At 33.1% G+C, this 23,882-nt stretch overlaps 1 long non-coding RNA gene across 2 annotated transcripts; it reads left to right on the top strand.

Annotated features, from left to right (window-relative positions):
• Nucleotides 1-5,184: 5,184 nt before the first annotated feature.
• LOC125502439 lies at nt 5,185-21,836 on the top strand. Of its 2 annotated transcripts, XR_007280207.1 has the most exons (3): nt 5,249-5,668; nt 19,798-20,180; nt 20,306-21,836. It is a non-coding gene; the product is annotated as an uncharacterized LOC125502439 (long non-coding RNA). The 2 variants fall into 2 exon arrangements; XR_007280206.1 differs by lacking the exon at nt 20,306-21,836 and having other exon boundaries at nt 5,185-5,668; nt 19,798-20,258.
• The last annotated feature ends 2,046 nt before the right edge of the window (nt 21,837-23,882 follow it).

The following is a 23,882-nucleotide window of genomic DNA, read 5'->3' as shown; positions in this document are numbered from 1 at the left end:
TTTTAATATTTGGCAAACAAATTTTAAATTTATCCTGACCTGGTTGCCACACAATACCCAACACTTTTCCATCCTCCGAGTTGAAATGAAATTCTTTGCCATCATGGTTACCTTCGCGTGAATCTAAAATAGATAGATCATTTGACAACCACTTATGCAACGAAAATCCTCCTGACCGCAACACTCCAGTCAATTGAGCTTTCAACTCAATAACCATATTCTTTGAGTTTGCACCACAGAGTATATCATCGATATAACAATTATTTAAAATAGCATTTGCTGCAAGTGGATAATTTGAACTTTTATCCGTAGCCAATTAATTTAGACATCGAGTAGCCAAAAATCATCGAGCAGCCTTAGTCCCATATGTAATTGTTTGAAGTTCAATCACCTTGATTGGATCATGTGAATTTTCTCTCCATAAAATATTTTGAAGAAATAATTGCTTTGGATTAATCATCCTGTACATTTTATTATATCGGAAACTAGCACAAATTTGGAAGTGCGGAATCTCAGCAGTATGTCGAACAATTCTGGCTGAACAGTAGAACCTCTTAAAATAATGTCGTTTAAAGATGATCCAGTTTTACTTGAAGCGTCAAATACAACCCGCAGTTTTGTAGAATTTGCATTCTTTTTAATTACACAATGATGCGCCAAGAATAACCTTTTTTGAATCTCCTCCGAATTACATTCAACATATTTTCCATGATTAAGCTCAATGTACTCATCAATAAAGCTTTTGTAGTCGCTAAATAATGCAGGATTCCTAATGAATTAATTTTCTAGAAACTGAAACCTTCTATAAGCAGAATGAAAAGAATCGCCCAATTGAAGATAATCCTTATTGCTCCTCATCGGAAGATCTACCTGAAAACCACCATTTTCTAGCCTTGTATATGATTGCAAAAACAAATCCTCACATATTTGCCTTCTCTTGAGAAGAAAGTTTTATTCTGGAGTTCTTCCATCTGCCAAAATTTCGGAATTAATTTATCAATATCGAATGATTCATGATCGCTAATTATGTCTGAAACTGAGTAACCTACAAGACCTAACTGATCGTTCTCATGGTGTCTAATTGGAGCCGAACATTGGTTCAGTCCACAAGGCAACTGTACGAAACCCGTTTAGAACACCACATAGCAAACAACCCAATCAAAGAAGGAAATATTGAAGTTAGCTGGGATATACTGAGAAACAACATACACAGGGCAGATGAAGAAGCCAAAAAATGGCAAACCAAACACGAAACCATTGTTCACTGAAGAAATGAAGGCAATATCAGAAACAAAGAAATTTGGCTCTCTTGAAATCCAGAAGTGAGCAGACAAGAGAGGCATATCAAACCTACGTCACAGTAAGAAACGGGGTTAACACCAGAATTTGCAAAATTAAAAACGAAGATTGGCGGAAGTTTAGCATAGACATGGAACATGACATGTATGGTTCGCAAGAAGGATATGGAAACTCTTAAGAAGTTTGAAAGGTTATCAAATGAGAGCGTAGAAATAAATAGCATAAATGAGTATAAGTAGATACAATATTTTCAAGGACTCCACGATGCTGGTGACATCACCGAGTGGGACGTGGACCCTGATGGTAACGAGCGACATGAGAGAGACACAGATGGACAAGTACTTATTACATTCGAGCAAATAAATGATGCGGTAAAAAAACTACAAAATAGAAAGACCCCGAGCGAGGATCATAACATAACAGAGAAATACAACATGAAAATCTAGATCTATCAATCTAGAATCATAGAGATCTATCGCGAAAACGAAGTCAATGACATAGCAAAGGAATCTTTAAGGTGCAAGCTGGCAATAGACGACACCACCATCATTGACCAACTAATGCGGTTCGACTACTTTGGAGTCAGATTTTATAGAGACCTTAATCCCTAAGAAGAAGTGAGATAATAAGTCAACAAGGCCGCCACAATATCAGGACACCTCAAACATATAATTTGGAAGAACAAAGATCTAAGCATATAATGTAAGACTAGAGTATATAAGACGTGAGTAAAGCCCGTGGTGACGTACGCAGCATGTCCTTTAACTCAGCTCATCGTAATTTAAAATGCAAAACTTAACGTTTTTCTATTTACAAGATGCACATTGATCTTAACAATATGGGGATGAGATTGTTTTCATTTTAATTATTTCTTCGATATGTTTTTTCTTCCGTTGCATTTTTACTGCCACGTAACATTTAAATTTACACATAAATCTCATTAATAGGAATGCTTCTTGAGGGAGGAGTAGGTACGTCAAGGATGTGTTTTATCGCCTCACTGTCCAATGCATATTCTGAGCAAATATTTCGAGAGGGGATGGAAGGCCAAACGGGGGGTATAAAGGAGGGTGCAAGAGTCGGAGAACAAACCATAAATAACATTATATATGCCGACGATACCATCCTGGCTGAAAGTCCAAAAGTCCTCCAGACTCTGGTTGACATAGTAAATGAATCAAGTCATCGAAGACGATTAAACACTAACATCAACAAAACAAAATGGATGGCGGTGAGAAAGATGTAAGCTCACCCGGGACAACTGCTTGTCTATGGGAAGGTTGTGAGCATGTTAATCTCTTCAAATACCTTGGTAGCTGGCTGAATGCGAGGGAAGACTCGAATGAAGAAATCTTAACTCGGATTGAAATAGCTCGCAAAACATTTATATCATGGAAACCAGTTATGTGCAATATAATTATCTCCATGCATCTACGAAAGAAGATCTTAAAGTGCTACGTGTGGTCAACATTGCTCTACGCCTGCGAGACTTCGACGTTGAAGGCTGCCAGCATTAATAAACTCCAGGCCTTTGAATTTATGGTGTTACCATCGACTCCTGAAGATACCTTGGATTACACACACACCTCCAATGAGGATGTGCTCATAATGATTGACGCGGAGAGGGAGCTTCTGTAAACCGTCAACTGGAGAAAGACCGAGTACCTTGGTCATATTATCAGAGGTCCAAAATATCACTTGTTTCAACTCATAATACAAGGCAAAGTAGAGGAGAAAAGATGGATTGGTCTAAAGAAACTGTCCTTGATGTGCAACATGAGACTCTAGAGACCGATCTACAAGTGGAAGACCTCTTCGAAATAGCAGCAGACAGAGACAAATTACATAGAAACTATGATGTAAACATGATGATAGTCAATAAAGATAAAGAAGAAGATCAATTAAAGCTTTATTAAACTGTTCGTAGAGGGTTGCTATGATAAAAGTACAAAATCCAGCCAAAAGCACCCAAAGGTCACCTGGTGCTTTCCCAAATTTATGGCGAAATTAGCTATATTCCACAAGAATACATTATTCATCTGTGATCTGGTTTAGAGAATTGAAAGAAAATGTCTGTTGTGGGATGATATAAACTAAAAAATTTTAAGAGGCGATGGAGTTTATCAACAGTCAAGATATTGAAGTGAACAACAATAATAAACTTTTCGAAACTAATCATATCTCATCTAAAGGACAGACAATTATTGAAAGTTAGGATCAGTTTTGTCAAAAAATTAAAGGTTTAGTAAGATGTTGAGCAATGGTTGGATAATTATATATTGACAAACATTTGATTTATTGCGGATATTAGTAGCTTAATTTAGATTTTTTATAATATGTTGATCAATTTTTTGAATAGTTTACTTAACGTAACTTATCTACGTTTTAGCAATATGTTAAATCAGTAGTTTTTATGCATCAGCTCAAAAAATAAAAGCTGGATATAGTTAGAAATATTTTGCCAATTGTATGTGTTCGGAAACTCTCCGCTATGCAAATGTGCCGAGCAAATGTATTCTTACTATTTTCTCTTATACATACAACCTACATTGAATCAATATATTTTCAAGTTATTCTCCATTATAATAGCTTTTACTATTGTGGCAAAGTAACTCTCGTCTACACTGAAATGCTTCAGGTGAGAAAAGTCATCATGGACACAAAAGACGAAAAAAAAAACAGTAGAAGCGTAAACAGCGCATTATATCGAGCTCTTTGTCTCAGAGAATTGACTATACATTGCGCTGCCGGCCAGGCATTTTATATGAAGAACAAATCGTGTATTTACGTCACAAAAAACATTTCTCTCTCAAATTGATAAAAATCAACATATGGTGGGCTTAAAGCTAATAGCGACCAAGTGAAAAGTCCAAAATTGCCGTATTTGTGTTTGGTTGACCAAGTGATTTTTAAAATTATATAATTGTTTCAAAAACATGTAACCTCTTGTACTAAAATATGTTTTTAATGACAACGTTTCCAAAAGGTTTCTCATACAATTTGAAACTCGGTTTAAAAGTGTATTTACCAAAAATTTATATTTTAGACTTGGTCACTTTTAGCTTTAAGCCCACGATATAATAATTATCCGAAAAAAATCAGCAGCTATGTGTATACCTAAGTATTTAAATGCCTTATTAAAAAAAATTCAGGAATAGTAATCGCTAATAGAAAAACATATTAAAAGATCGAATTCTTAAATGGAAATTACAAAAAGAGGATCATCCAAGAGTTGAATGATGCGATTCGCAGCTTACCAATGTCTCCTTGTTACCTTGTTACAAATTCCAAAGCTACATGAAGTGATATGCCTATTTTAATTAAATTTGACGGTTTAATATAGATATCGAGGCAGTAAAATTATAACCCTTGTGAACAACAAGCACCCTATCAATTACATCAATTGCATTTATCAGTTATTCTGCTACGAATTTTCTGTCCAATCAAATAAATTAGACGATTTAGGGAATATTGCGAATCTGTCCATCGTTTAAAAAACATATGTGTATAATTCTCTTTTGCAAAGACTAATAAAGTCAATGCATATTTGCCTGGCACGTGCCTGAAAAGAACAAATTGAAACAAATAAGAAATTAATCAAAGAAATTAAAAAGCTGACTCTTTAAAACGTTGTTAAAATTTTATTGTGAAACATAAAGTTAAGTTTGCAACAAATACATAAAGGTGTGACAGAAACAATAAATACATAATTCGTTGTAGCACTAAAAATGTTTAAACTTTTAAACAGAGGAATACTAGCAAAGCTTCTATTTTATAAGTATGTGCCAACAATAAAAATATTTTTCTTGCAACGTTTTTAGTAACGACGTACTTCCGAAATCTGTAAAGCCTTGTTTTGAGTTATTAAAAAATATTGTTATTGATGTTCGACATGTAATGTGCTACCGGCCTCTAGCGGTACTTGGGTACCTACTATCGCACGTCTGGCTTTACACCAATAAACGAAACGGCCTGGTGCCTGGTAGTTAGTAGTGGTAACGAATCGAGTCCTTGAGTGTTGTTGTCAGTCTTCTCGGATACGGTCTGTTACGCATATTTTTTCGAACATGTCCCCTGAAAATCGCTCGTTTTTGGCGCGAATCATCTGTTTATAACTGTTATAATTTTATATTACAAATTATGTGATAGTACAGATGTAACATCATTTTGCATCTACCTTCATGTCGGTCTAAAGTCCTGGAGATTTCGTTAAAAATAATAATTATTTTATATACTGGTGTGTAAAGTACACACCAGTGTTTATATTTATAATTATACTTAAATTGTAGTGGATATCAGGACATGAAAGCATTGTGTATTTAATAGCAACAAGTGTCGGCTCGGATTAGAACGTGTAACTGCATTAAAAGTGAGTACTTACATAGATGATATTTTTCGCAGGGGTTCAAATTTTTTATTGGCAATACGATCTGCCTTATAGGCAATGTCTTTATATAAAATTAATTACGATACTATAAACTAGATTAGGAAACTACGTTTAGTATTTGAATCAAGATGATACTCGTGTACCTATAATTATTAAAGATTGTCTCATTAGAGTTTGGCCCAAAACAAATAATTTGTTACAATTCACATTATCTATCCATTCCTGAAAGAATGTGTATTTATCCAAATGTGTTTAAGCATTATGATATTTCAATAAAAGCAATTCTAGTTTTCTTATACAATTGACTCAAATGCCGCTAAATTGCAAATTATGTACCTACATATTACTATTTTGAGAACCGAGAAAACTTTAGTTTTTCAACTGATGACATGATAAAATGCATGTAAGCTTTCGTCTTGCAGTTTAGAAACACTGTCAGAAATGTTACCGGATTGATCTCATTCTATATTCTAGTCATACAGTGTGTCCTCAGCGTCAAAGTGCTGAATGAACCATGATTGCGTGGTTTGTTTACGATGTACAACAGTCCATGATGTTCATATATTCAGTTTGATCTCATCTGAACAGTGTCTTTGAAAACATATTGATTTGTGATGAAATCGATTTTGGTGGTCCAAGGATTCAATCGAATAAATTTTTTTAATAATATTTTTTTTTAATCTGCCCAAGTCTAGCTTTTATTAACGAATTTAATTGTTTTTTAGCAGTGTATAGAATCAACCGTGCAAGCTTAAGTACCAATAATAAGTAGGTATTACAATAAATGTTTTCGAAATATCCAGATATTGTTTCTGCATCTTGATCTTCTCATTTATTGATTCATTTCCCATGCCTTTTAGTGTGGATAATGAATGCCATTGTCCGACTCGTTGTCGGTCTATTTTCTTCTTGTGTTGCTTATATTTCTCTACAAATATTGTCAAATTGAAAATATTCATTTTTGTACTAGATAAGTCTACATTCGAATTTGTAGACCTGACTCTAGAACATTTTTATATCCCAATTTCTCAGAGAATTTTGAGAATTAAATAGTTACTAGATTATATCATTTGCCCTGTTGCATCAAAGTCTGAAATTCTGATACCCATATCATGCACATTCAACACTATGAGAAGTACACTTGTAATCACACAAGAATAGCTGCTGAGCGTGTAATTTTTTTAATCGTGATTAATTTGGTCAACCAGAAGTTGTGAAAAAAGTATAAGATTTCCGCGCATATCACTTCTCAAATATTTTTACTAACCATTTCACGGACTAAAATGCCTGTAGCTATTTATGTTCTTTGCACAAAATTTATTTTAAAAACTCCAGTATAATGAAGTTTTTATCAGCTATAAATTCCTATATTCCGAAAAAATACGATTTGTGTATTTATTCTAGCTGATCTAGCTTAAAGGCGTAACTCAACTTTAATTTACATCTCACAAAAATACTCTGGGACTTGGTGCACCCGGTCTGCATTAGATATATGTTGGATATTAATATTAATTAAATTGAGTTAATTTGAATATCTCTTAAAACAGATTGCTGAAATTCGACCATAAAATTTTCAAAATAAATGCAGTTTGTTATTTTATGTGAATTGCAAGATGGTTTATGCTTTTGGGAATTCGGTCTGGGCAGCGGTGCAGAAAAATAAAAACTTTTTTAGCTACCAAGCTTTCGGAAATTTATTGTCGGCTTCCTCAGGGTGCTAATTGTTTGAACATAAGAAGGCTGGGAACCATCTAGAATACTCTATAATTTTTTTACAGCTTGATGAAATATTTATGAGAAAGCTAGGTAGCCACAAAAGTTTTTATTTTTCTTTACCATTGTCCAGACCGAATTCCCAAGAAAATCAACCATCTTGCTGGAACTTAATTTATGTGAAGATATTTTTTAAATCTTGATTAATTCAAGAATTGATAAGAGAATTTGAAAAATGTGAACGAATCGTTTGCTCCGAACAGAACCATGAGAATAATTGTTGATGAAATAGTTGTATTATTAACTGGACCATTGGATTCACCCTGTATGGTGCAATAGAGCTGTTTTATCTCTAACCGGTAGGTCACAAATTTCAAGACATCTTTTATAAATGAGAACAAATTGCTTTCTGAGTGTATGACAAAGAACAAAGCTTTCCTAACCCAGAGCCAAAATAAAAAAAATGATATTGAAACTGCGAAGTAATCCAATATTTCTTGAATGTTTTGATAAAAATACACAAATATTATTTAATGTTTCGGAAACAGTTTTTAAAAAGCAAACTTTCAAATTAATCAATAAAATTGTAGGTACAGGAAGGTTTAAACATAAATAGTTAGGTTCGTAGGGCCAATGCAAGTGTGCAATAACACAAGTGGGAATGTCGTATTGCTAAAACTATTTTCGGCCTATATTATATGGCATCGACTGTATATCACCCTGTATATTGTACATATATTGTAACGTATTTGTATTTCAAAAATAATTTTGTACTTCTATTGTAAGTGTATTTGTTTATGATCTAAAGATTGAACAGGTACGGCGTTGCCTACTCACCATGTTTTTGCGAAATATCTGAGGTTGAATGGCATATTATTAACTAATATTACTAAAAATATATACAGTTTTACAGTTGTATATCTGGGTAAGGCAACATTGTAGATTTAAGAACAACATATTTTAAACTCTTTATGCTATTTAAACCTTCTTCATGGGTATCCAAATAACTTGCCCCATTTCCCACATTTCATCACAGTGAATCTCGACTTTTGTCAAAATATCTACATAGTTCCTATACGGTCAGCTTTACTTATTACATCCAAAAAATTAAAAGATGTGGGAATTAAAAGCGTAGAAAAGCAACAATTTAAAAGGACGCTTATGTTTTTAGGATAGTGTGGGTTGAAACGATCTATTTGTCCCGATAAATGCATGTAGGTGTATTAACGATTTTCATTGAGTTGATGGAACCTTTATAGTAAGTTTTTTGTTTACTACCACCATAAATATGGTGCGATAACTGCTGCTGGTGGGCATTTATTTGCATTAATGAACGACAAACATAACTTGATTATAACTTTTACATTATTACGTGAATATATGTAGTAAAAGCTAGCACCAATTAATTGTCCCTCATTTGTAACTTCTTCATTTTTACAGATATGATGTTGTTTAAGTTAATAACGGAGCTGTAGTTGTGACGCATATTAATAGAAAGCCAAGCAAAAGTCAATGCAATATATTTTCTAGTTTTAAGCAAAATAAAAGTTTATTAATATAATTGAATGTATTTCTAACGATACATACATCAGTTTTTGTATATTATATATGTCTTCCTTCTTCGAGTACGTTGTAACACTTACTTTTTAACGGCTTGGACAACGTGATATGTAGTATTTTTACCGTTTATCTTATTTTTACCTTTTCAGTCAGTGTGCTGTTTAATGTGTTCACCTGAGCGTTCTTTTGCTTCAATATTTCGTTTCTTAAATGGCTCCATAAATATAAACCTAAAGGGGTCAAGTGACTGGGGTGGTCACTGAATCGTACTATCTATTCTGATCTATTGATGCTTGAAGACACAAGTTGGTGGTTGATATGTATGTACATCTGAAGTTTTTCCCAACTTAATGAAATCACTAATTAACGTTAAAGTAATTTTAGTTGAAGACTAGAGAAGAAGAAAAACGTCACTAGGGCGTCGTTTCAACAATTTTAGAACAATTTTTTTTACACCAAAGGATAACATTTAGGTAGACTTTTGGACATATTTTCCGTTGAGCACTAAGTTGATTGTACAGGGTTATTGATTCAACTTTGGCCATCTCGCTTTTGCATCTAATTTGAAATTTAGAGCAAAATGTTAAATATAAAAGTTGTAAATAGTTACGTCTAGTTTATTTCAAGATAATACCAATTGATACAGGGTGTCTCAAATTCAGGTGGCAGAAAAAACTTACCTTTTTTTAAATGGAATGCCGTACTTTTTATTGATTCTCAACTGTTTTTGAGTTAATAACCAATATTGATTCAATTTTGGCCAGCCCGTTTTAACATCTAATTTAAAATTGAGAGAAAAATATCAAATGCAAAAGTTTTAATTATTAACGTCTAGTTTATTGTAAGATAATACCAATTGATACAGGGTGTCTCAAACTCAAGTGGCGGTACAAACTTACAATTTTTTAAATGGAATTGCTCACTTTTTATTTCATATTTGAACTATACGCAACATTCTAGGCCTTCTCCTATTATTATCCCCAGAAGAATAGCTGATGGTGACCGTATTCCATTTATAAAAATTTGAGTTTGGTCAGGCACTTGAACTTGAGACACCCTGTAGCAATTGTTATTATCCTAAAATAAATTAGATGTTAATATCTACAACTTTTGCATATAATATTTTGCTCTAAATTTCAAATTAGCTGCAAAAACGGGGGGCCAAAGTTCGAACAATATTGGTAATTAACTCAAAAACAGTTGAAAATCATTATAGAACATTTATATCGAATAGGCTTACAATTGTGCGAATAGTTCGAATATGCAATAAAAACTATGGCATTCGATTTAAGAAAAGGGAAGTTTGGTCTGCCACTTGAATTTGAGACACCCTGTATCAATTGGTATTATCTTAAAATAAACTAGACGTTAATATCTACAACTTTTGTATTTAACATTTTTTTGTAAATTTCAAATTAGATGCAAAAGTGGGGTGGCCAAAGTTCAATCAATATTGGCTGTTAACTCAAAAACAGTTGAAAATCATTAGAACATTTATATAGAATAGGCTTAGAATTGTGCGAATAGTTTAAATATGCAATAAAAAGTACGGCATCCCATTTAAAAAAAAGTAAGTTTGGTCTGCCACTTGAAGTTTAGAACTCCCTGTATCAATTGGAGTTATCTTAAAATAAACTAGACGTTAATATCTACAACTTTTGTATTTAACATTTCTTTCTAAATTTCATATTAGATGCAAAAATGGGGTGGCCAAAGTTCAATCAATAACCCTGTACATAAGGTATCTAAGCATTGAGCAAAAACTTTATCTTGATCTGACTTACCGACTTTCCTCTATAAGCTCCCAAACTACTCGAATAATCGAGAAAAGCTTTTCAAAAACTGTGAAGTTTTGCGAGTTTAAAAGCAACATTTTGTACCAACTTTTTTCTCTAATAGTAGCTAGTTCAAACTTCAATTATTCCTCTATTTCCAGTTCACTTTTATAAAAATGTGTACCTATATAACTGAGCGTAAGATTATCGTGGTCTCAAAAGAAGGGTTTGCAAGCTTAGTAGAAATTCAAAAACAGACTCCATTGCTAAAGGTGTAAAATGCATATGAAAAAAAGATGGTGCATTAACAAATAACTAGCAAGTAAAAGCTATATTATTTAATAATATTCAAATACATACTCTTAATGCGTAACTAAATATCAGTATACGTAATTAATAGAACGAGCAAATATAAAAAAAACAGCACATGTATTATATGTATGATCTATTATTACAAAACGACCATATATTACAATGAATATTTTGTCACTCGTTTGAGCTTTGGTTTCGAGGAAACCAATCGTGGGACGTGGTGTGGCCCAAATTATCAAACCGAATGTCGTTGACAGACCGTAAAATAGCTCTAACGACCCAAACTTCTTTCGTTTCCAAAAAACGTGACTATAGATATGATTTTAAATCAAGTTGTGACATTTATGTATCATTAGTAACAGTGTAAACTTTCCAAGCAATTGCAAGACAAAGGCCACCAACATTTTTTTTCTAAAACTGTCTGTATATCTGTAGTGAGCTATTCTATTATCATGAAGGCTTACACCACCCATAAATCTAATGTATTGGGTAATAGCATTTGGTTGAGAGAAATATTATTTATGGGCTAACATTACGAATAATACATCAGCCAATCCATCGTACAATGAGTATATTTGAACGGTTGCAAGAAGCAAAATCAGAAGGCTTTCGTGTCGTCTTCAAAAATGATTTATGGCGTTGGAACGCACAAGTACTTTTCTATCTTTTGTCCATAGTTCCCTTAGTAAAAGTCCATAATTTCTTAGAAAATATTTTATTGCCAAAAATTCGTCATCACAGATCATCATCACATTACGATAAATAATAATTTAGCACTGATTTCATGAATGAAGTAGAGCGTATATATGGTATATGCTTAAATCCAAAGCGTAGGTACTGAATTATCTACACATTTTACAAGAATTTACTAATTATTATAAAATATGAGTTTATTTGTATATCAAATAAGAAATTAATAAAAAAATGTTTCATCGTAAGTTTTTGATATAGATTTATTTCTCAGATTATCACCGCCGAATTAGGCATAGTTTGTCCCATGCTCTCACGTCACAATCAATTTCAACTCATTCATTTTTTAATTGGGGCTGAATGTTTCGCAGCATCGCTTGACCAATAGGAAATGCGGTTCCCAGAAGGAAAAAGTATTCTAATAAAACTTAACGGTTCTTTTTTCGAAATAAAATTTATTAATTCAGTAATTATTGTTTTAATTTGTATATTAAAGTTTAACTCTTTTCCCTCCTGGTACTTAACGGAAATAGTTATTAAGAGTAAGAAAAAAAAAAGTTTTTATAACCTAGAAAAATGGGTTAGTAATTTCCGATTTAAAATCGTTATGACATCAATACAAAGTTTTTCCCAAAGACGACTTTGAAATTTAGTGTAAATAACACAACTGCAAGATCCCTTTCTGCTGTCAATAAGTTCGCAAATTTGAATTAATTTGTATGTTTCGTGATAACGAGTACTCCAGTGTTAGACAGTAGGCCGGGGTAATACAGTGGATTTTCAGGTGTTCACACAGCGACACCGATATAGCTTGCCGTTTTGATGCAGCGACACAGCGCTCCATACTTTTTATATCTTGGGAACATATATAAAATCAGAAGACGCTGTGTTTCGTGATGTCTAGTGGTTCTTAAGTTTGCTAGCGGTGCAGCGCGTTCAACGTGTTTTTTTTTTGTTTTACTGGAGAGAGACTATAACAGAGGCCAGTTGCGTTATTTTGATGAAAGCAATCAGTGAAGTCGCAAGATACTTTCTTCTTGTAAGCCTATGTGTCTCACAAGCATCTGTGATTGGTTGCGAAGCTGCTGGGTCAGCCATAAAATATCACCGAATGACTTTTGCTGCTTTATGTATGTAAGGGCTGACAAAACCTTCAAGTTCGTTTTTTGGCCTTCTTGGCCGACTGATCTTTCATGCAATCTGGTAGTAATAAAAACGCAGGCATTTGCCTTTATGCTTTGTGGAAATATTGAAGTCCCAGATGTTGTACTGGTATCTGCGACCAGCATCCTATGCGAGCCATATCGACCCGAGATAAATAAAAATTCTTCCGTAATCAGTAGTTAAGAATTTTGAGCACTTTCGCTCGTGCGACTTTGTAACGTAAAATAATCCCTGCCGAGAAGGTCAGTAACCATATGGTCAACAACTGCAATCCGAAGGCTGCCAACCTGATTAAATGTTAAGTGCCTCGTCGTAAGAAGCAAGGTGTCGCGGCACATAGAAATACAGAGCGGCATCAGCACACAAGTGTCTTAGGACACAGTATTACACAGGCCTAATAGACAGTTAATCTTGAACTGCCTTTTTGTTCATTGCTTTTAGTCAAAAAGATTTTCCAAGAACTTGCAGAACCTTCCAAAGAACTTAGTTGGAACAAATTAATTTAATATTCGGTTTGTTTTTTGAAAAAACGTGGAGACATTTAACTTTATAGCTCAAATACAGGTTTTCATATGTAATGTCAATAGTAAGCCATCCCAAGACCGGATTCGGATCTTTTAATCTACTTTCAAAAGTGGAGTACAACTATTGGATGTGTTAGGTGATTAATAAGTTCGAAACTGTTCCTGTGTGTGCCTGTTACGTTGCCGAGAACTTGTACTTGTACCATGCGTATACGACCGAGTAAGTCTATTTTATTTTTTATATTATTTAATTTATATTTTTGACTTCTGCTTATGATGATAAACAGTTACCATCGACAATGGATTTTTTTTAGTTTATTATGCTACTTGATCTGGAAACCTTGATGTAATTATCGATACTTCAAGGTAAGATAAGTTCTTCTTAAAATCGCTTATCACTAAAAAGCAGAAAAAATGCAGAGAAAAAATAAAAAATATGCGCATTTATATGCACTATATTTAAAAAGAATTTGCAACCACTTTCGAAAAATATGCACTTAAATAATAAAGCAATGTGTGTGTACAAACTATTTTATTAAGATAAAAGTTAAAATGATACTTAATAAACCAAATTATAAAATAAACTAACTAAATAATAATGTAAATAAATTGACCAAAATTGTTTACTTATTCTGAATTATGGCTGCTGTTGAAAAAGCAGTTTACAATTAAATACTTTTCAAAATTTCAATTAAGAAATTGTGCCGCCTGTCAGTAAACATATGTTTAAAAATAGAAAAAGTCCGCTCAACATCTATGGAAGTTAAAGGTGCATATCGAACTTTGGAAATAACGGTTATTGGTAAATCTGGCATGTTTATGTCAGTGTGAAAATTACCAACAAAAGTATTTCATACATTTTTAACGACTTGAAAACCTGTATTATTTTTCACCACTGACTCAAATTTGCTCAAAATTGCTACACCAATTGTTCATTTAACTTTCTTGCATTCGAGTTCGAACTAGTGGTAATAAAAGAATAATTTGTTTTTATAAATATTAAACGTTTTTCAATTTTTTATTTTTGAAAAGTTATTTGGTTTCAAGAACAGCAGAAGAAGTCGAGTCTATCAAATCCTCAATAACAATAACAGATTTTGACAAAAAGAAATTTGTTAATGACTCCTGAACAAATCTGGTTATTGTTAAATTATTCGTTTTTTTCCAGTTGTTTTGATGTAAAATGTTGTATGACATCATAAAACCATAAAATTTTATTAGCTGAAAAGGTAGGTAGGTAAAAACTTTTCGGTTACCGTCTAAGCTACATGTCGGATTTTATTAGGGTTGGTAAACCATTTTTGGCAATAAATGCAAAAAAATACAGTTTTTATAAAAAATGCATTAAAAAAAACGTTAAAAAATGATAAGTAAAAACTCTTTACTTATCACTTATTGGATGTTGCCGATAATTCTTTGATTCTTAGGAGTTTCTGTACGGTCGTACGGGAGAAAGTGTACCAAGACTTGTTCAGTCTCTGATGTTTTTAAATCATGAACGTCCTTCAGATTCTGAGATTTCCTTTAAACTTGCTTTCCTTCTGCTCAGATAAAAGCCATCGTGCCAGCAAAAACAATAGTTAACTACTAGTTATTCTTATTTTTGAATAGAACGCTGCTCTCAACAATGGGAATTATTGTTTTACTAAAAATATGCTGTGCCTAAGTAACAAAACTTTTATGATAAAATTGTTTCCTGTTTCAACATATTACTTTTGATATGTTATTATTGTATTATATTATTATATTATACTTGTTAAATATGTAAATTCCTGTACCATTTAGGTTAACGTTGTAAACGTATTTGTACCTACAACATTCTATATTATTTATATATATTTATTATATTTTGGTCCTTCAAACTTCAACTCTTCAAATCTTCAAAACTGGCTTCTAAATTTGAATTAATATTTAAGTTTTCAATATTGGAGTAAGGTGCAAATAATTGGCAAATGCATAATTTATCCAATTTTCTACTACGAGCAGTAGCAAAGTAGCAAACTCAACTAAATTTTTACTGAAATTTTAGGAGCTGGTACGTATTGGCTTTATCCTTGATCATTTCGTAAGATTCTAATCCAGCGTAAAGATCGTCTTCAATAAATGCCTGCAATAAAGTACTTTGTTCTCCCTGCTGCTGAGTTGATAGTATGAAATGTTAAAATTTTCATAACTCAAATTCGTGTAAAAGGTCAGTCGGGATACCGATCATGATTATTAAGTTGCCATTGTAATTGTGACTTTGTAATGCGGCCTATTTAACGTCCCGCCTGTTGCATGTTATGCATAGTGCCTTTCTTTGTTCTTTGTGCTTTTAACTTTCCTTAATTTCGTTGGTGTTTTTGCCTGATGTTTTGGTTTATACCGACCTGCTCTTAATATTGTTCTAAGCAATAAACAATGTGCTTTCTTTACTTCGTCTTTGAGTTATGTCCAATTATATTCAACGTATTTATCAATTACTTATTTTAAATGAAATAATAATTTGCTTCCTTCTTCTAAAAATGCTTGAAAATTAAGTTACTAATGGTTAGTGGTAAATATAGAACATTGAAGGAAAACCAAATACAACATTTTATATTTGGTTTATTTTTTTAAACTATTATGTCCGTCCTACAGAGCTTGAGGAGAAAAAATATTTATTTAGCAAGTTATTTGTAAAATATGAGACATTAGTTAGATGAAAAACTCGACAGTTACAAAATAGATGTTGCTTTGGAACGGTGAAGTTAGTAAATAGTTGCTTGTTCTTGAAAAATTTTGCATCATCTAATTTTTGTACAAAAAATCGCGTCTGATCGATTTCTTTTAGTATGAGTATGCCGAACAAATTTATATCAAGTTTTCAAACTACACATTCTCCAAGTCTTTGTAAGTTCACGTTATATCTCTAACGTTGATTGAATTAATATTTTACTTTTTAGTCAACTACCGGCAGCAGAACTACTAAATAACGTCTCTGTTAGTTAAGTCACGTGCAAAACAGTATAAACTGAGCCAGGCAATATTGAAAGTGGTCTTGAATTATTAAAGCCTATTATACCATGGTGAAGAAGCGAGCGCAGGACAAGGAAAAGGGCATATTGATGGGGGCAGGTGTGCACAGGTGCATTCATTTCAAACTGTTTGATCCTGTTCACCCAACAAAATAGACTATTATGGCCATTCTTGTAGAAAAAAGATCTACCTGCTTCTTGTTCAGGGTGTTCGGCGACTGAAAGTTGGAAATGGAAAGTATATGTTAAATAAATTTTTGGCAATATCGGGATTCGTCGTTAAAATATTTTGCGCCAAATTTAAAGCCCAATAAGCATTGATAAATAGTATCAAGGCTTTGTGGCGATAAGCTATATAATCAAGCCGAAGAGGTCTCTTGATGTAAGTTTGGCGACTGATATTGCAAAACATTACTTGGCCCTAACATTGGCGTAAAGAGGACAACAATAAATTGCATACATTATATACCAAATTTCCATATAACTACTGCAGATTTTACCATAACTCACACAAAAAATTGCGTGGAATAATATCTGATTGTCGCAGCGACCTTCAGTCCACTTAAACTTGTGCATTTTTCGTTTATACAATGCACTTTAATAGAAAATAAATATAATTGGTCAGTAACATTAAGTTCTCCTTCAGCATTCATAAACAAGCAGTTTTGTGCCATATAAAAAGAGGCTAAAGTAAATGAATAATACATAGTTATATATCCATAAGTCATCAATTTTTTTTATTAAAAAAAAAACACTTTAAATTAATATCTGAATGTACTATTTTTATAAAGATCTCAAATTATTTAAACAAAACAATTAAAAGTTAGGTCTAAAATGTAAATACTAAATCATTGAAACCTTATAGAAACTCTAACGGTTACAGCAGATTTAAATGGCAATAGTCCATGATTTTATGTTTATTAAAGACAAATTAATTCTCTAAAAACTTAATTAGACGATAAAAATTTATTGGCTTTCATAATTTGAATGGATGCATCTCCGAAAATTGGTATCCTGAGGGCTTTAAGTATTTCTCGTAATATATCATGTCTAACCTGTCCTCGAAAACTACATTTTTTTTTCTTTGGAACTAATTGGATACAATATAGCATCATTTGCTTTTTAGAGGTACATACAATCTCAAGGCACGAGGAGCTTTTTGCCTTTTCAGATTGTTCAACTAAAATAATGCAAGATTTAAGGATTGAACAACGTAGAATGGGACAAATTTCATGGGACTTCCAAATACTGGAAGCACTTGGAAGTATAGTAAAGTCGTGATCACACAAGATACTTGACACAACTATTTTGCAACAGATCGTCTCAATACAACACAGAAACTGATAAATTCCTCYTTTTTGATTCAGTTTTTCTGATTTTTGGTAAARCGAACTATTTTACTATTTGGTTCTCATCAAGTGAKAGGGTGATAAGGTGGGCGAATGGAACCTGTCAATTTTTCGAMTCGATAAAATCCTGATTTGATGATTGATGTAATTTGATTCTTTCCGAATACTGAGCTGTTGCCTGATACCTGTTACTTTTCAATATATAGCAGCGSTTTAGTAATAAAGTAGCAATTTTAGAATTTGCGCAGTGGAGTAATACTACTAAATATTTGTATATGTAATATTTATGCTTAGCTCGTATCGAAATTTTTTTATAAGATAGCATGGAAAGTAGTACATGTTCAAAGAAAACTATGAAGGGAGAAGAAGCTATTTTGTTCATAAAATAATAAAAATGTTACAAAACCAGATGTTTTCAAAAATCAGTCGGAAACAAGGTCAAAAAAACAATTTAAATGGTTTGGCTGAATATTATAAAGATGCATTCATCACCCCTTGCATGCATAAAGGAACAGATTCCGCGATATGGATAAAAATAAAATAAAAAACTACCCAATGCAATTCAGGTGGCTTATGGAAACTTTCTTGTATACAAAAGAACGAAATCGATCAAAGCATATTTGGAATTCTGTGGCATTTTTAGAACACTGTTGAGTTCTGGACATGGCATATGAAATATGTTCAAAATCTTGAAAATTTGGTTGAATTTAGTGTTATAATGTAAGCGAGAGTTTATGCCTGTCTTTCTTCTGCCATCTGAAATGTTTGGGTGATGTTTTCACCGGTTATAGAATCCACATGTATTTTGAGGGCGATACCCCTTTTGATCCCCCCTTCCTTTGCCAGGAATTGTCCCTTCCAGTGAGTCTCTCAAGACCATTTCTTCTGACCACATGACCAAAGAATTTAGCTATTTTTTCGCTTGCGGATTGATAAATCTCTTCTTAATTCTGAGCTGGTCCAGAAAGGATTGGTTGGTTCTTTTCTCATCCCATGACACTCTCAACATTCTGCGCCAACAAAATCCGTTTTTTTTAAAGTACAGCATTCTGATCCATATCTCATTATCTCCTCGCTGGGTCCGCCCTTGCCCGAGGAGATTGTGGTAGCAAGATTTATGAAAGCCTGGTCTCCATGTTGTTTATCCTTTTTACTTCAGGTCTGCAGGCCTAGTTCGTTGCTTGTTTCTTCGATTCTATTCTCCTGATGCAGCGATTAGAGTCGTATCATGGGCGTAGCGCAAGTTGCAGATTTCGATGCCGTAAATGGTGATTCCTCTTTGCCAGTCATCTAGCGCTTTCCTCATTATCTACTCGCCATAGATGTTAAAGAGTAATGAGCTTAATATACAACCCTGCCTGACTCCTTTACTCACTCTGAATGGATTGATTAGACCTCCTTCTACTCTGACGTATGCTGTGCTATTGTCGAATACATTTTGTATCAGCAATATTAATTGGTGAGGAGCGCCCATTTAAGTTAAACTCGTCCATGAATTTTGCCATCGCATGCAATCAAATGCTTTAAAGTAATCTATGAAGAATAAGAAGGTAGGCACATTGAATTCTCTCGAGTTTTCCATTAGTTGTCGGGGGTTTAGTATATCTGGTTCCGCGCCCTGGGACAAATTCGGCTTGTTCTGGTAGCAGGTAAGGCTTTATACGTTCCGATATTATCTTTAATATGACCTTGCTATTGTTCTATAGTGGTTACATATATATTTTGGTCCTTTCTTGTGTGCATATATACCTACTGACTTCCCCAGTCATCCGGGATTTTGGATTCTACAACCATCTGGATCCATTTTTGATTCTACAACCGCATAACAATCCCTTGCATAGTAGTCCCACATGACCCTGAATGACACCCTGAATACCAGACAACCAACTTTAATACATAAATTGGAAAATTATGTTCGAGAATCGTCTACTTTCGGTCACTTTGAGATACCAGTTAATTTCGTTTTTTAATTTTATCCTATTGTACCATATTGTTATTATTATTGATTTATGCTGTGGTTTATTTCAGATGAGTTATGGAGTGAAGGTTTCTGTATCGACATGACCATCGACACAAACGTCGACCCATTACAGGAAATGTCTACGATGATTTCAATTGCCACTCCTATCAGAAATGCAGCTACACACTCGACTGCCAAAGGACTTACAAATCGTCCTGGGCAGAATAATTGTTTCCTCAACAGTTCCATTCAAGTAAGTTATGTGACTTGGATTGTAAAATTGTGGATTGGTGTTGTCTGCACAGCAGAACTTTTGTTGAGCAAAAACGTAATTAGCCGTTATGTCATTTGCCACGTTAAAACAGTATTTAATAGCTTTGTTGAAAGGTTGTATGTTATTGTGTTAATATCTTTTAGTAGTACTGTGCCATCAAAGGAAATCAAAGTAATTGTGAGTATCCCTTTATAGGGTTTGTATATGTTTCAGTGTCAAATTTCAATTGAATCCAATAAATTTAACTTTAGAAAGCTATCGGGCTATGTGCTTAAACTTTACAAAACTCTTTGATATTGTAGAGATCTGCTTGGAACGAGAGAAACGAGAATTTCTTGGAAAATGAAATTTAGTACACATCTGACAGGGAGGATTCAGTATATTGTTACGTTTTTGGGGTGCCAAAGGTGCCAGTATCTTGCTCTATTTGTAAACAATATTTAATAAACAGAAACCAAATTATAACGAACAATAATCGCAATACTATTTAACCTTGATTCTATAGCTCGTTCACTAATTAGGAAAGTTGTATTATATTTGTATATATGACGGTTTATAGCGTTTGTCTTCGCTGTCTGACCTCTAGACTTTTCGTCCATGGTGCACGATTGAAACAGTCTGCAACCGTAAGGTTTTTCTCTCTCATAGCTTTTTTTATGCTTGCGCCCCACGTACTCCTAGGCCTCCCTCTTCTTCGTTCGGTAGGCACCCATTCCATTGCTATTTTTGGTAGTCTTCCTTCGGGCATTCGTTGGACATGTCCGTACTATATCAGTTGCCTTTTCTTGATGTCCTCAAGTATTTTTTCCTTGATATTGGTCATTTGCGATATACTCTCATCCGTTATGTGCTGTAATCTCGAGATTCAGCAAAACCTTTTCAGGACATCCATTTCAAGAAATCGTATTTTGTCCTTGTCGGCTTCAGTTAACTTTCATGTTTCCGCTCCATACTGTTGCACATGTTGAACTGTATGCTGTTCACTATTGTATTGTTTATATTGATCTTTGTTTTTTCTTGAAATGTCGTTATTTAATAGCTCGTCTTCCTTGTTTTAAACGTCCTTTTATTTCAAGGGATCATTTTTCTTCGCTGTTCAATTCTATTCCGAAATATTTGTATTTGCCACATTTCATGATTGTATCGTCTGCGATTTTCAAACCACTTTCTGCCTCCTGCCCTTCGCGTTTCCTCTCAATTGCGTCTCTAATAATAAATAATAATAAATATTCTACCTTACAATCGGCTAAATGTGGATGTTAGCGCCTCTATTCTCCCTATCTCCTTTTTTGGAAATTTATGACATAAAACCGGTTTTCTATTTTTCTGAGACCGGTTCGTCGTTTATGCATTTAACAAATAGTTGATTAATCGTGTTAAACAGCTTTTCTGTCCCGTTTTATAAGTTTTAGCTTTAATGCAGCCTGGAACTCTTGTCTTGCCGTTCTTTAATATTTTTATCTATAAATTCCGTTTAATTGTCTCTTGATTTATAAATTCTGGTCTATCCTCGGTAAGTAGTTTTTTGTAGTATATCGCTTCCATTTATCAACAGAAATAAGTTGAAAGTTGCTGCTTTTCTCATATCTGACATTTTCTATGAATCTTTAGGCTTCGTTACATGTTCTACCACCAAGATACATATCAATTTCACTACCGTTTTCACTCCAGCTGTTTTCTTTTTGATGTCTTTGTTGTTCTATTTAAAAATACGCTTTGATCTTGCTTCGCTTTTCTGAGACACTCTGTATCATATAAGATATTTTTAAAATGTGCGCACATTGTGCGTGAACAACTTTCATATGAAACTATTTTTCGAAAGTTCAACACCATCGGAAATAATGGACTCTATCGCACTAAAAAACCACCCTGTATGCAAGTAATTTAAAAGGGAGATATTATTATGTGCCAGCAGAGTTTTCGTCATTTGTGTTTCAAGAATAAGAGAGTTTATTGTGACGTGTGAATACGACAAATCTACCAGTGAAATGAGTTAAGCTAAAAATATTATTATGTTTATCATTAGAATTATTAACTGGCATGTTACCAAACTGTTCCTCTCGCTGAAAATATCTTCACTACAGAAAAAACTACTTTTTTTACAAAAATGTGATCTACTGCTACTTAAAATTACTGCTTAAGGAATAATTATTGCTTGAATAATAGTTTTTTATTTATTAACTGATTCGCTATCAAAATCAAGCCAGTATGTCCGTTTTAACAGAAAACACACATGTTTGTAATACTCTATAAATATATGGCGTTCAGACGAAACATATATGTATTTGATAATGTAAACTATCGAAAATGGAATGTGTATACATTATAGTGGCGATGACGTGTGCCATATGTGATAAATCTATCTATTTGGTTTTCGATATTACTTATAGGCGTAAAACTTCCTAAAATTTTTTATTGATTCTATTCCTAATTTAGCGATCGAGATAAACAAAATCTTTTTTTTGTCGTTTATCGAACTTTCGTCTATTTATGATCGAAACCATATTGCTTTAAAAAATTAAACGCAAAATTGGATATGACCATGATGATGAGATCATGTTTAGCTTAATTTTAAACTTAAGTAGGTACTTATTTGTGGATTTGGCGACTTAAGCGAAATTGAAAATTTTTAATTAAAAAGTATTTTGATCTAAATAATTTTTTGGTCTAAAAAATATAATTTTGATCTAAAAATAATTACTTCAATTTAATAATTTAATATGTAAAAAGTCTGGTTTATTTAAATTTCAAAAAAGGAATAAAATGAAGAATATAAATACATTGCCTTACAGGAAAGCATAATTAGCATATTACGACTACACTCTCATTGGCGAATCTCGTTGCGTGCTACAAGTGCACTAAGCAGGTTAAAGTTCATGTAGTACTTCGTGTTTACATTTTAATAATTAGCAGATCAGACATGCTAATAACATAGCAAAAACAGTGCGATCTTTCAGAGCTCGCCATTAAATAAGAGCTACTGGAATTAAATTTTTGAATAAGCCAAGTTGGAATAGGCCTTAAGTAATTTTTAACCTGTAAATACGAGGATTCAAACGCCAACCCTCGGATTATGTTCAAATCACTTAAAATTAAGTGAATAGTTCTTTAAATATATGTTGGAGCACACCCGGTTCCATAATGCCCTAGAATATTTCGAAAATCATTTTTGTTTTTTTTTTCAATTTTGTTAAAGAATTTGCTAATTTTTTGTCTTCGACAGTAGAGTAGTACAGTTGTAACGTAATAAACAATTAGAATCTTTGCTTTTATTTAGGAATTAGTTTATTCCAACATAATGTTATAATTGTTGATATAAAAAAAAACCGTTTCCAGTTCAAGCTTCAAAAATCCAATTTAAAAATCAAAGATTTTAAATTAATAACAATAAAAGTCGACAAAACAAAATGTAAAGAGGGATTTTGGAGGATTACTTGAATGCAACAATAATAATGAACTTTTTGAAACTGATTATTCGTTCTTTCTTCTTTGATTATCTCCCGCTTTTCATAAATAAGCCTTTTCTCGTTATCGATTTTAAAAAATTCAATTATTAATTACACTTCTGGTTTCGATTTAACTATTGGGTCGTACCGCTCAAAATACATGTACGATTCTACGTGACGTGGAAAACGAATATTAAAATTGTTGAGAAATCAAGTAGAATTTGTTTGGTCGTCTTCAGGGTGGCAACATGTGCGCATAAATTTGCGTATAAATTAAAACTTTATCATTATACGAGACGCCAATTGCTAACGGTTAACGGCGCATAAAAAACAATTATTTGGCTTTTGCGCAGGGGGAATCCAGATTTCGAGTCAGGGGGGGGGGGTCAAGTAGTAGAAATTCAGTCTTTTGCTGTCTATCAAATTAGAAAAA

This window comes from Dendroctonus ponderosae, unplaced genomic scaffold, assembly GCF_020466585.1.
Source record: "Dendroctonus ponderosae isolate FM_Combo_2020 unplaced genomic scaffold, Dpon_F_20191213v2 Dpon_F_20191213_1, whole genome shotgun sequence".
Taxonomy (NCBI): Eukaryota; Metazoa; Arthropoda; class Insecta; order Coleoptera; family Curculionidae; genus Dendroctonus; species Dendroctonus ponderosae.
The sequence above is the reverse complement of the archived record's forward strand: the minus strand, read 5'-3'. Positions and strand labels throughout refer to the sequence as shown.